Raw genomic sequence first — 13,306 nt, 5'->3', positions numbered from 1 at the left:
GTATGTGAAACTTGATGCCATTTGAATGTATGAGTACTGATCTCTTTGTCTGGGACATTCACTTAGTCCCGGAGCTGCAGAGAGCAACATGTTATCTGTATCACTGTGGACTAGGTAGCTTGCAAGCTGAATAAAATAACTTCTTTTTACATGCAAATCCATCTCGACTTTTATTGAGGCCAGACTGACGGAGAAAGAAATTTGGGATTCAACAATACCAGGCAACATCCTGGTAAATCTCCTCTGCACCCACTCCAAAGCTTCCACGTCCTTCCTATAATGCGGTGACCAGAACTGTACGCAATACTCCAAATGCGGCCATACCAGAGTTTTGTACCGCTGCAACATGACCTCATGACTCCGGAACTCAATCCCTCTACCAATAAAGGCCAACACTCCATAGGCCTTCTTCACGACCCTATCAACCTGGGTGGCAACTTTCAGGGATCTATGTACATGGACACCTAGATCCCTCTGCTCATCAACACTTCCAAGATCTTTACCATTAGCCAAATATTCCGCATTCTTGTTATTCCTTCCAAAGTGAATCACCTCACACTTCTCTGCATTAAACTCCATTTGCCACCTCTCAGCCCAACTCTGCAGCTTATCTATGTCCCTCTGTAACCTGCTACATCCTTCCGTACTGACGACAACACCACCGACTTTAGTGTCGTCTGCAAATTTACTCACCCACCCTTCTGCGCCCTCCTCTAGGTCATTGATAAAAATGACAAACAGCAACGGCCCCAGAACAGATCCTTGTGGTACGCCACTTGTAACTGAACTCCATTCTGAACATTTCCCATCAACCACTACCCTCTGTCTTCTTTCAGCTAGCCAATTTCTGATCCACATCTCTAAATCACCCTCAATCCCCAGCCTCCGTATTTTATGCAATAGCCTACCGTGGGGAACCTTATCAAACGCTTTACTGAAATCCATATACACCACATCAACTGCTCTACCCTCGTCTACCTGTTCAGTCACCTTCTCAAAGAACTCAATAAGGTTTGTGAGGCATGACGTACCCTTCACAAAGCCATGCTGACTATCCCTGATCATATTATTCCTATCTAGGTGATTATAAATCTTGTCTCTTATAATCCCCTCCAAGACTTTACCCACAACAGACGTGAGGCTCACCGGTCTATAGTTGCCGGGGTTGTCTCTACTCCCTTTTTTGAACAAAGGGACCACATTTGCCATCCTCCAGTCCTCTGGCACTATTCCTGTAGCCAATGATGACATAAAAATCGAAGCCAAAGGCTCAGCATCTCTTCTCTGGCTTCCCAGAGAATCCTAGGATAAATCCCATCAGGCCCCGGGGACTTATCTCTTTTCAGCCTGTCCAGAATTGCCAACACCTCTTCCCTACATACCTCAATGCCATCTATTCTTGACGAATGTGATATAAAATAGTTACTTTCGAGATATTAATTACTGTAATGTAGAGAGATAGGCCAGTCTCATTCTGGTGAGTTCACATACAAAGGATTTCAGACCACATGGCAAAGCAAGGAGGAGGTGTGTCCACCAAAGGAGGAGAAAAGGATGCTGGGTAATAAGGGGGCCAGAGGAAGGGATGAGAAGTGAGCCAATCAGAATGTATGACCAGGTCAGGAGGGGTATAGGATGACCTATGGGAATCGTGTATGTGAAACTTGATACCATTTGAATTTATTTGCAGAAATCCCTTTGTCTCTTTGTTCATTCGCTTTCCGGGGTGTAGGAGACTGGATGTGTCCTATGCTTCTGTGAAATGAATCAGGCTTGCAAGCCAAATAAAATAACTAATGCTGTACCTGCAAATCCATCTCGAATTTTATTGAGGCTAGACTGACGGGTAAAGAAACAAGCGATTTGTCATTTGGTGCCGAAACCCGGGATTTCTCAAGACGGTTCTGACCAACCGCGAAATCAGAATTAGACTGATTATGAACAGGGAGAGTGGGAAGAAGGGGCCCACAATGTATAGCTGGAAAATGATTGCGCATTGATTGTTCCCCTCTTCTTATCGTCTGATTCGCCTGGTCACTCGCGGTTGGTACGGCAAGATCGTCTTGACAAAATCAAAGGTCAGTCTGGGGATTAGAAATTTAATTGATGGGATTTCATATTGTTGATTCGGCTTGGGTTAGGTTTTGGGTTGATGGGACATCTAAAACGATGATTCAATTCCATGTATAAGTGTTTTAAGGCTGATGGGACTTCAGTAGATGAAGGTTCAGTTAAGTGAGTGTTTTTAAGGCTGATGGGACTTCAGTAGATGAAGGTTCAGTTCAATAAGTGTTTTTAAATCTGAAGATGATTCAATTCCATGTGTGAGTGTTTTAAATCTATAGTTGATTAAGCTAAAATTGTACCCTTGGACTGTAGTGGCAAAAAACACAGTTCTGAGGACTAGTTGAGATTGTGGGGAATTGCTTGGATAAATTTCAAGACAAAGAACATCCATAGAGCTGGATGCTGCATGTTGCTTGAAGGAGAAGTCTCTCAAAGGGTTAACAGCAGCAGCCAAAGTTAAAGACGACAGACAGTGCTTCTCACTCAGGCCTTGAGATAACAGCAGCAGCCTGTAGTGTAATCGGATACCTTTCTTTTGAGTCAGTGAACTCCAGCAAAGTTACGTTTTGAATTAATTAAAGGAAACCAGTGGGTTTCTCCACCTCTTTGAAAAAAGTTATTATTTTCGAAAGCAATTGATTAAAATTGCCAGAATCTTAAGTTTTACTTACTTGAAATAATGTTTATCTCATTTTATTTGTGAATTAATAGAAACTTAAAGAAACTCACTGACACCATTTTAAAAAGTGTAAATCTGGAGATGACAGTTGACTTTGCTCCGGTATACATCACCGCAGCTAACTGCTCCCTCATTGATAGCAGCCAACATTTTTGAGAATGTAAGAAAAACTTGTTAAAAGAAAAATTGTTAAGATGAAGAATTAATTAAGTTGCAAATGTTATACAAGTTTGAGTTAAGCAAATCGTAAATTTAGTTCCGAGTTGAGATCAGAGCTAAGCTTGCAAGTTGCAGTAATTCAATTTGAATTTTCAAACATTTTAAGTTTTAAAAGAACACTGTTAGAACCTTTTCATTCGTTTTGCCAAGGAGCAAAAATTGCCATAGGATCACGTTATCAAGTTGGCAGGACAATGCCCTTAAAATGGGAATTCCAATTAGTGAACAGGGTAACCAAAAAACATTACAGGTCTTGAAAAAGGAATGTGCATTCAAAAAAAAAAATGCACAAGTAAAGACAGGAAAGGCTCGGGTCAAACAAAAGATGGGCTACGTAGTTCAATGGCTGGCCTTGAATTGACAGAAAATGACCAATTCGATAATTTGAAAATGTCAGCAAAAGATTTCGACTGCACCGGTAGCATTGTCTGCACTAATTCCAGAACCACCAGAGTATAATAATTTATATCCAGTCACTGCTCCTCAGATCCCAACCATGCCAGTCACTCCAGCCCTTTTGGTTGATAGCGTGGGTCCCGATTTGCCATCTTCACGATCAGTGGGGGAGGAGGAGCTCTGTTCCACAAGCCCAGGTAGCTCTAGGACCCGATCTCGGACAGCGAGAGAAGGGCTTGATCCTAACCAGAAACAATTAAGCATACCACCTAAATCCCTTCAGACCAAGGGGAAACCACAAATTTCGAGAACAAAGGGAGATGCCACAGATGAATTTGAAGAGAAAGAACTTCCTCTAGTGACAGGGAGGGACGTCGAAGTCTCGGAAGAACCAGAGGAAATAGCTAGAGTGCCCCCTGGTGAGACTCGGAGACAGTTGCCGATTAGGAAGATACCAAACCCTGACACGGTGACTGCCGGGGCACAGCCCACGATAGACGTTTATTTCCCACGGACACCCAGTGAGATGATGGCTATTATGGCTACAATCCCAGATAGAAAAAAATCTCCTGCTGCTTTCGTGGATTCCCTGAGAACTACCATCTCAATTTATCACGCTGATTCTAGGGACCTCTGGGCCCTAGTCCAGCAGGTTTTAACCCCAGCAGAGTACCGCAATTATCTTAATCACTTGAATTATGCTAGCCACGCCGCACTTCAGCAAGCCCATGCGTTAGACGACGATAGAAGGACACAGATCCTGAATGCGTTGAATAGCATATTTCAAAAGCCCATAAATATTTCTGCTATCTTAGACCTAAAACCTAAGAAGATTGAAGAGCCAGAGGAATTTCTGGAACGTTTTAATGAAATCTACCGTGGGCAGTCAGGCGACTTGCCATATCAAAATGGTCAGAATTCCCCTCAATATTGTGCTATGTTAATGCATTGCCTACCACCTTCCGTGGCTACTGCTGTGAAATGTAATAACATGAATTGGACAGAGAACGACCCTTCCCAGATGGCAAGGGCAGTCAGATTTTATTGGAAGGAGGGTGTAGGCCAGGAAGGAGGCTCAGTTACAAAGATTAAGACTGAGTATGTAATGAAAAAGGATGATCTGCGACCCCAGCAAGCGGCAGAAATGGTAGCTTACCAGCTGGAGCCCCAATATTGTGACTTTGGGTGGGTGGATCAGCGAGGGGGAGGATATCAAACCCACCCAAAGGGACCCTCAGCTCCTTTTTATGGCCCACCATATGCACCAACAGCTTTACAACCACCGCCCCCTCTGAGGGGCCATTGGTCTACTGGGAGAAGAGGACGGGGCAGATATAGAGGGAGCATGCATGTTTTAATTGCGGCCGTGCAGATCACTGGCAACAGGAATGCCCCTTTAAAAGACAGGCAGCAGAAGGAAGGGGTACCCACCAAGGGGAGGACAGACGAGATACACTGACTTCTCCCAGGTAAACCCTTTCCCAACACAGGATTGACTAGCTAATTTAGTCATAAGGACTCTCCAATCGGACAGGGAACCTATTATCTCTCTGCAGATAGGAGATGAACATCACCGATTTGTAATCGACACTGGAGCAGCCATGTCTTCTCTGCAATCAGAACTTTGCCTACCACTATCTGACCACACCCAGCATTTGTCGGGGTTCCAAGGACAGGTGTGTGAGTATCCTATTTCTGAACCTGTGACAGTCACTTACGAGAATAAGTCTGCAGATCATCAGTTTGTAGTGACTACTGGATTGGACTGTAACTTGTTGGCCCGAGATTTACTGTGTATCTTCCAGCTACAGATAGAGTACGGAGACGAAGGGGTAATGGTCCAATCATGGAGGATGAGACAACAGTGCTATATTTCTATCACCCCCAGTGGTGGACGTTAGACATTGAACATTCACTGCATCATGTTACCCTGGCCTATGACAGAACCGGACAAAACAGGGAGTTGGAGGACAAATACCGGCCATTAATTGGGACCGAATGGCCAGTCAAAGTTACAGCCACGGGAAAAGAAGGTACAGCCGATTTTGTTACAATGCCACCACATTTATGGCCACAGTCAGCTTCGGTAAGCCCTCATATTACACGTCAGGTCCACGACCAGTACCATGCCAGGGATCTGGGACCTATGGTAAAGAGGGCAGTGGATCATTCAGATCCAACAGAGTACGCACTTCAAGTCACGCCAGACGGCACTGCCATAAAACATTTTGAGGTCCCTGAAACGATTAACACTCGACTGCAGCCCTGTCTATGGACAAATTAATCCGAGAGCTGTTGCAACAGGGTATTTTGGTCCCTTACCAATCAGAATGTAACACCCCCATACTTGCTGTGCCTAAACCAGCCAAGCCAGACCAGTACTGATTAGTACAGGATTTACGTTCAATCAATGCCATCGCACAGCCGTTACATGCTCTCACTCTCCAACAGGATATTACGGTGTATAGCTCCCACTCGGTCATCGCACTACTGAGGCAACTGCAGACTCAGCATCATACCGCAGCTTGTCAGAATAGGTATGAGATATACCTTTTGAACAATCCACGTCTGACATTTAAACACTGTACCACTATCAATCCAGCCTGTTTTCTTAGTGGTCCCCCTGTCCATGAAGATGCCCCTGGCCACGACTGTTTAGCCTTGATTCAGGAAACTACCACAATAGGGGACGATTTGAGTGATATTTCTTCAGAACAACCTGACATGATTATGTGTGGTCAAATATCCCACCGGGGTTTAGTTAATGACTTACTGCAGGCCCTCCTTATGCCCGCGCAGATTTCCGTCATTAAATGCGCTGCCCACACAAATGGTAAGACCCCAGTTGACATTGGTAATGAACAAGCAGATTGTGCAGCACGGACAGCCGCGCAAATTCAGCAAGTGATGATGCCTAAAATGTTAAGTCAGACTAAACGTTCTGCAATAAATAGGTCTGCCTCTGACAAGCCAATGCCAACCATCCAAGACGTCATAAGGTTTCAGGAGGACGCTCCTGAGAGTGATAAACAAATGTGGAAACGGTTAGGTTGTACATATGATTCTGTTTCCTCTTTATGGACGACGCCAGCCCATCAGACTTGTATGTCTGATGTGCTGGCTTTATGGGTCACTGAATGTGTACACTTTGCAACTCATTGTGGGGCTCGAGGGACTAGTGATTTGTTGCTGGACACTTGGTGGCACCCTGAAATGCAGGGGTTGGCCCAGAGTATCAGTAATCGGTGTTTGATTTGTCAGCAATATAACCCCGGCAAAGTTATCCCTTGTGGGATGGGGCAAACCCCGTTGCCCAGTGGTCCCTTTGAGACGCGACAAATGGATTACATTGAGTTGGAAAGGTGCCAATGTTATAAATATGTTTTGGTCATTGTGGATGTGTTCAGCAGATGGGTTGAGGCGTATCCGACTACCGATAATAAAGCTGCTACTGTGGTTAAAGTTCTGATGCGGGAAATCATTCCCCGGTACGGTATGCCAGCTCAGTTGAGTTCTGATCACTGGCCTCCTTTTCTTGGGACAGATTAACCTGCCTCCCTTCCCCAGTGCTATTTTACAGGTGTGGAATATGATGGGGTGGCTACACACCGCCTGTGTGATCTACGGCCTCACCTCGCTTGGAGTGTCATCGGGGACGGACATGGAAAAGGGACATATTATCTACATTTGTAACCCCAACCAAACTACAAGGACATTTCGTTTATGCAGAGGTGATGTTCTTCGCTGCCCCCATATACGAGGACATGGTATCGACTCATGGAAGGTCATCAGGATAACGGAAAATGCAGGAGTCATGAAGCAATTGCACCGGTCCCGGCGATGGGAAGGGAACATTATATGGACATTGCCTTGTTTTTGGAGTACATGTCAATTTGATTTTAGATGTGTTAAGATTGGTGCGATAAAGGTAACATCAGACCGTCAGGAGAGCATAGGAAGAGGCTGTGAGAGAGAGGGGGGGGGACTAGAGAGAGGACATAGAACATAGAACATAGAAAATACAGCACAGAACAGGCCCTTCGGCCCACGATGTAGTGCCGAACCTTTGTCCTAGATTAATCATAGATTATCATTTAATTTACAGTGCAGAAGGAGGCCATTCGGCCCTTTGAGTCTGCACCGGCTCTTGGAAAAAGCACCCTACCCAAACTCAACACCTTCACCCAATACCAAGGGCAATTTGGACATTAAGGGCAATTTATCATTGGCCAATTCACCTAACCCGCACATCTTTGGATTGTGGGAGGAAACCGGAGCACCCGGAGGAAACCCACGCAGACACGGGGAGGACGTGCAGACTCCGCACAGTCAGTGACACAAGCCGGAATCGAACCTGGGACCCTGGAGCTGTGAAGCAATTGTGCTATCCACAATGCTACCGTGCTGCCCTTGAGAACAAATAAATCTACACTATATCATTTAACCGTAATCCATGTACCTATCCAATAGCTGCTTGAAGGTCCCTAATGTTTCCGACTCAACTACTTCCACAGGCAGTGCATTCCATGCCCCCACTACTCTCTGGGTAAAGAACCTACCTCTGATATCCCTCCTATATCTTCCACCTTTCACCTTAAATTTATGTCCCCTTGTAATGGTTTGTTCCACCCGGGGAAAAAGTCTCTGACTGTCTACTCTATCTATTCCCCTGATCATCTTATAAACCTCTATCAAGTCGCCCCTCATCCTTCTCCGTTCTAATGAAAAAAGGCCTAGCACCCTCAACCTTTCCTCGTAAGACCTACTCTCCATTCCAGGCAACATCCTGGTAAATCTTCTTTGCACCTTTTCCAAAGCTTCCACATCCTTCCTAAAATGAGGCGACCAGAACTGTACACAGTACTCCAAATGTGGCCTTATCAAAGTTTTGTACAGCTGCATCATCACCTCACGGCTCTTAAATTCAATCCCTCTGTTAATGAACGCGAGCACACCATAGGCCTTCTTCACAGCTCTATCCACTTGAGTGGCAACTTTCAAAGATGTATGAACATAGACCCCAAGATCTCTCTGCTCCTCCACATTGCCAAGAACTCTACCGTTAACCCTGTATTCCACATTCACATTTGTCCTTCCAAAATGGACAACCTCACACTTTTCAGGGTTAAACTCCATCTGCCACTTCTCAGCCCAGCTCTGCATCCTATCTATGTCTCTTTGCAGCCGATAACAGCCCTCCTTACTATCCACAACTCCACCAATCTTCGTATCGTCTGCAAATTTACTGACCCACCCTTCAACTCCCTCATCCAAGTCATTAATGAAAATCACAAACAGCAGAGGACCCAGAACTGATCCCTGCGGTACGCCACTGGTAACTGGGATCCAGGCTGAATATTTGCCATCCACCACCACTCTCTGACTTCTATCGGTTAGCCAGTTCGTTATCCAACTGGCCAAATTTCCCACTATCCCATGCCTCCTTACTTTCTGCATAAGCCTACCATGGGGAACTTTATCAAATGCCTTACTAAAATCCATGTACACTACATCCACTGCTTTACCTTCATCCACATGCTTGGTCACCTCCTCAAAGAATTCAATAAGATTTGTAAGGCAAGACCTACACCTCACAAATCCGTGCTGACTATCCCTAATCAAGCAGTGTCTTTCCAGATGCTCAGAAATCCTATCCTTCAGTACCCTTTCCATTACTTTGCCGACCACCGAAGTAAGACTAACTGGCCTGTAATTCCCAGGGTTATCCCTAGTCCCTTTTTTGAACAGGGGCACGACATTCGCCACTCTCCAATCCCCTGGTACCACCCCTGTTGACAGTGAGGACGAAAAGATCATTGCCAACGGCTCTGCAATTTCATCTCTTGCTTCCCATAGAATCCTTGGATATATCCTGTCAGGCCCGGGGGACTTGTCTATCCTCAAGTTTTTCAAAATGCCCAACACATCTTTCCTTCCTAACAAGTATTTCCTCGAGCTTACCAATCTGTTTCACACTGTCCTCTCCAACAATATCGCCCCTCTCATTTGTAAATACAGAAGAAAAGTACTCGTTCAAGACCTCTCCTATCTCTTCAGACTCAATACACAATCTCCCGCTACTGTCCTTGATCGGACCTATCCTCGCTCTAGTTATTCTCATATTTCTCACATATGTGTAAAAGGCCTTGGGGTTTTCCTTGATCCTACCCGCCAAAGATTGTTCATGCCCTCTCTTAGCTCTCCTAATCCCTTTCTTCAGTTCCCTCCTGGCTATCTTGTATCCCTCCAATGCCCTGTCTGAACCTTGTTTCCTCAGCCTTACATAAGTCACCTTTTTCCTCTTAACAAGACGTTCAACCTCTCTTGTCAACCATGGTTCCCTCACTCGACCATCTCTTCCCTGCCTGACAGGGACATACATATCAAGGACACGTAGCACCTGTTCCTTGAACAAGTTCCACATTTCACTTGTGTCCTTCCCTGCCAGCCTATGTTCCCAACTTATGCACTTCAATTCTTGTCTGACAACATCGTATTTACCCTTCCCCCAATTGTAAACCTTGCCCTGTTGCACGTACCTATCCCTCTCCATTACTAAAGTGAAAGTCACAGAATTGTGGTCACTATCTCCAAAATGCTCCCCCACTAACAAATCTATCACTTGCCCTGGCTCATTACCCAGTACTAAATCCAATATTGCCCCTCCTCTGGTCGGACAATCTACATACTGCGTTAGAAAAGCTTCCTGGACACACTGCACAAACACCACCCCATCCAAACTATTTGATCTAAAGAGTTTCCACTCAATATTTGGGAAGTTAAAGTCGCCCATGACGACTACCCTATGACTTCTGCACCTTTGCAAAATCTGTTTCCCAATCTGTTCCTCCACATCTCTGCTACTATTGGGGGGCCTATAGAAAACTCCTAACAAGGTGACTGCTCCTTTCCTATTTCTGACTTCAACCCATACTACCTCAGTAGGCTGATACTCCTCGAACTGCCTTTCTGCAGCTGTTATACTATCTCTAATTAATAATGCCACCCCCCTACCTCTTTTACCACCCTCCCTAATCTTATTGAAACATCTATAACCAGGGACCTCCAACAACCATTTCTGCCCCTCTTCTATCCAAGTTTCCGTGATGGCCACCACATCGTAGTCCCAAGTACCGATCCATGCCTTAAGTTCACCAACCTTATTCCTGATGCTTCTTGCGTTGAAGTATACACACTTCAACCCCTCTCCGTGCCTGCAAGTACTCTCCTTTGTCAGTGTTCCCTTCCCCACTGCCTCATTACACGCTTTGGCGTCCTGAATATAGGCTACCTTAGTTGCTGGACTACAAATCCGGTTCCCATTCCCCTGCCAAATTAGTTTAAACCCTCCCGAAGAGTACTAGAAAACCTCCCTCCCAGGATATTGGTGCCCCTCTGGTTCAGATGCAACCCGTCCTGCTTGTACAGGTCCCACCTTCCCCAGAATGCGCGCCAATTATCCAAATAACTGAAGCCCTCCCTCCTACACCATTCCTGCAGCCACGTGTTCAACTGCACTCTCTCCCTATTCCTAGCCTCGCTATCACGTGGCACCGGCAACAAACCAGAGATGACAACTCTGTCTGTCCTGGCTTTTAACTTCCAGCCGAACTCCCTAAACTTGTTTATTCCCTCCACACCCCTTTTCCTACCTATGTCGTTGGTACCAATGTGCACCACGACTTTTGGCTGCTCACGCTCACACGGGGCGTGTGAGAACGTAGGTCATCAGGAGATACACTTAATTTAGTTAAAGGCCAAACTGAGGAAAACCCGGGTAGTATGAATCTCTTCTACCAGATTTACCACCACTTGTATGGCCAGGGACGGGTTGTCTGCTACCCGAACCCCGCAGCGGTGTCTAGGCTATTTCTGTTTCACCGCTTTGGGGCACTCCCCAAACGGTGGTTCATTGTCAGCGTTCCGAGCCACCGCCCGAGCAAGTCACTCTTCCTTACGATCCGGGTTCAGCACCACCGGCTATTTGCCTTCCCCTTCCTCGGGATAATCCCCACTCACAGTACGATAGGCTGCAAGGGTGGAGGGCGTACATACCTAGCCACTTCACTCCCTATAGGGATTCCCGGTTGTACGAGAATTGTTTCAGAAGTGAAGGATACGGCTGTTTGCTGGTAGAGGTGGAAACGAATATAACATGTCTGTTCCCCACCTGTACGGACAGGAGGTGTCATATCACCCAGGCGTCTGGCCAATGGCCAATGCGTTTGTTATAACACCACCTGCGTTCCATTGAACGCCTGCCTCCAGCTCCTTTGTGGCTGGGCGAATGTCTCTCATATCACTGTTGGGACTAGGGCTTTCCGCATTGCTAGGCGGCCCGAATGGGCGTTTCAAAGCTGGATAAACTGGGCTACTGGGGGATCCTTACGCAACCGATATACTGATTGTGATGCTCACCTGTACACGGAGCAAGGATACCAATTTTTTTTAAAATTGGTACAGCAACTAATGTTTTGTCACCCCCATTTCCTCGCCAAATTGCTATTGGGACTCTAGTACCTACCACAGTCCCTTGCCCCTCGGCGTGGATGCTGGATAATCAGTTAGCACGCCGGGCAGTCTCAGCTGAATTCTGCGAGAACTGGAAAAAACCTCAGGTTCTCACATCCAACCGGGGCCACTCAGCCAGGTGTGGAATTCTGAGCGTCTTGTAGCTGCGGTTGTTTGCAATGCAGAACCGGTATGCTCTTGACTATCTTCTGGCCCGTAAGGGTGGGGCATGCGCCATAGTACAGGGCAAGTGTATCATGGGAGTTCAAGACTTAACCGCTAACATCACTAAATTTATGGATCGCATACGGGATCACCTGGACGGAATGCAGGATCTTGGCTCTTGGGGTAACTGGGGATTTGGAGGTTGGAAGGACTGGTTGATAAATATGGCCATGTATTTAGCAGTGGCTATTGGCTGCAACTTTGTGGGCCCAGCTATCCTTAAATGCGTGATGGGTAGAATACGGGGTGCACTGGAACAGATCAACGCCACTAAAATCTTGGCTGCCAAAATCCAAGAGGGTGCAGCAGATGAGGGGGGCTGGGGGGGGTGCGGCTACTACAGGAATTGGAAATGCAGCGACGGATCTTTTTAGATGAGGGACCGTAGCTATGGATTGGATAGTTCGGTTATCATGGAATGATAAAAGGAGGGAATGACGAATGTGATATAAAATAGTTACTTTAGAGATATTAGTTACTGTAATGTAGCGATAGGCCAGTCTCATTCTGGGGAGTTCACAGACAAAGGATTTCAGACCGCATGGCAAAGCAAGGAGGAGGTGTGTCCACCAAAGGAGGAGAAAAGGATGCTGGGTAATAAGGGGGCCAGAGGAAGGGATGAGAAGTGAGCCAATCAGAATGTATGACCAGGTCAGGAGGGGTATAGGATGACCTATGGGAATCGTGTATGTGAAACTTGATACCATTTGAATTTATTTGCAGAAATCCCTTTGTCTCTTTGTTCATTCGCTTTCCGGGGTGTAGGAGACTGGATGAGTCCTATGCTTCTGTGAAATGAATCAGGCTTGCAAGCCAAATAAAATAACTAATGCTGTACCTTCAAATCCATCTCGACTTTTATTGAGGGCAGACTGTCGGGTAAAGAAATTTGTATTTTGTCAATCACAGGACGCCCAGGGCCCCCGATCGACTGATTGCTTCATTTTAAAGTATATCGTTAATTGTGAATCTGTAAATAGTTACAAAACGTTGCACGGAGGTATTACGGTATCTCCATAACTATAATTTCTACCACGTTACCATGTTGTAATATCAGGCCACCGCCCTCGCCACTCTTTTTTAACAGGGGGTGAATGTGGTAATCTGTGTAGAGATATTACGGGACCTGGTAATGCTGGGATACCATTGGTAGATATTGTATGTTTCCTATTGGTTAAGCTTTATGGTAGCTCTGCCCTGCAAGGTGGG

This window comes from Scyliorhinus torazame, chromosome 14 (assembly GCF_047496885.1).
Source record: "Scyliorhinus torazame isolate Kashiwa2021f chromosome 14, sScyTor2.1, whole genome shotgun sequence".
NCBI lineage: Eukaryota > Metazoa > Chordata > Chondrichthyes > Carcharhiniformes > Scyliorhinidae > Scyliorhinus > Scyliorhinus torazame.
Note: the sequence above shows the minus strand (reverse complement) of the source record.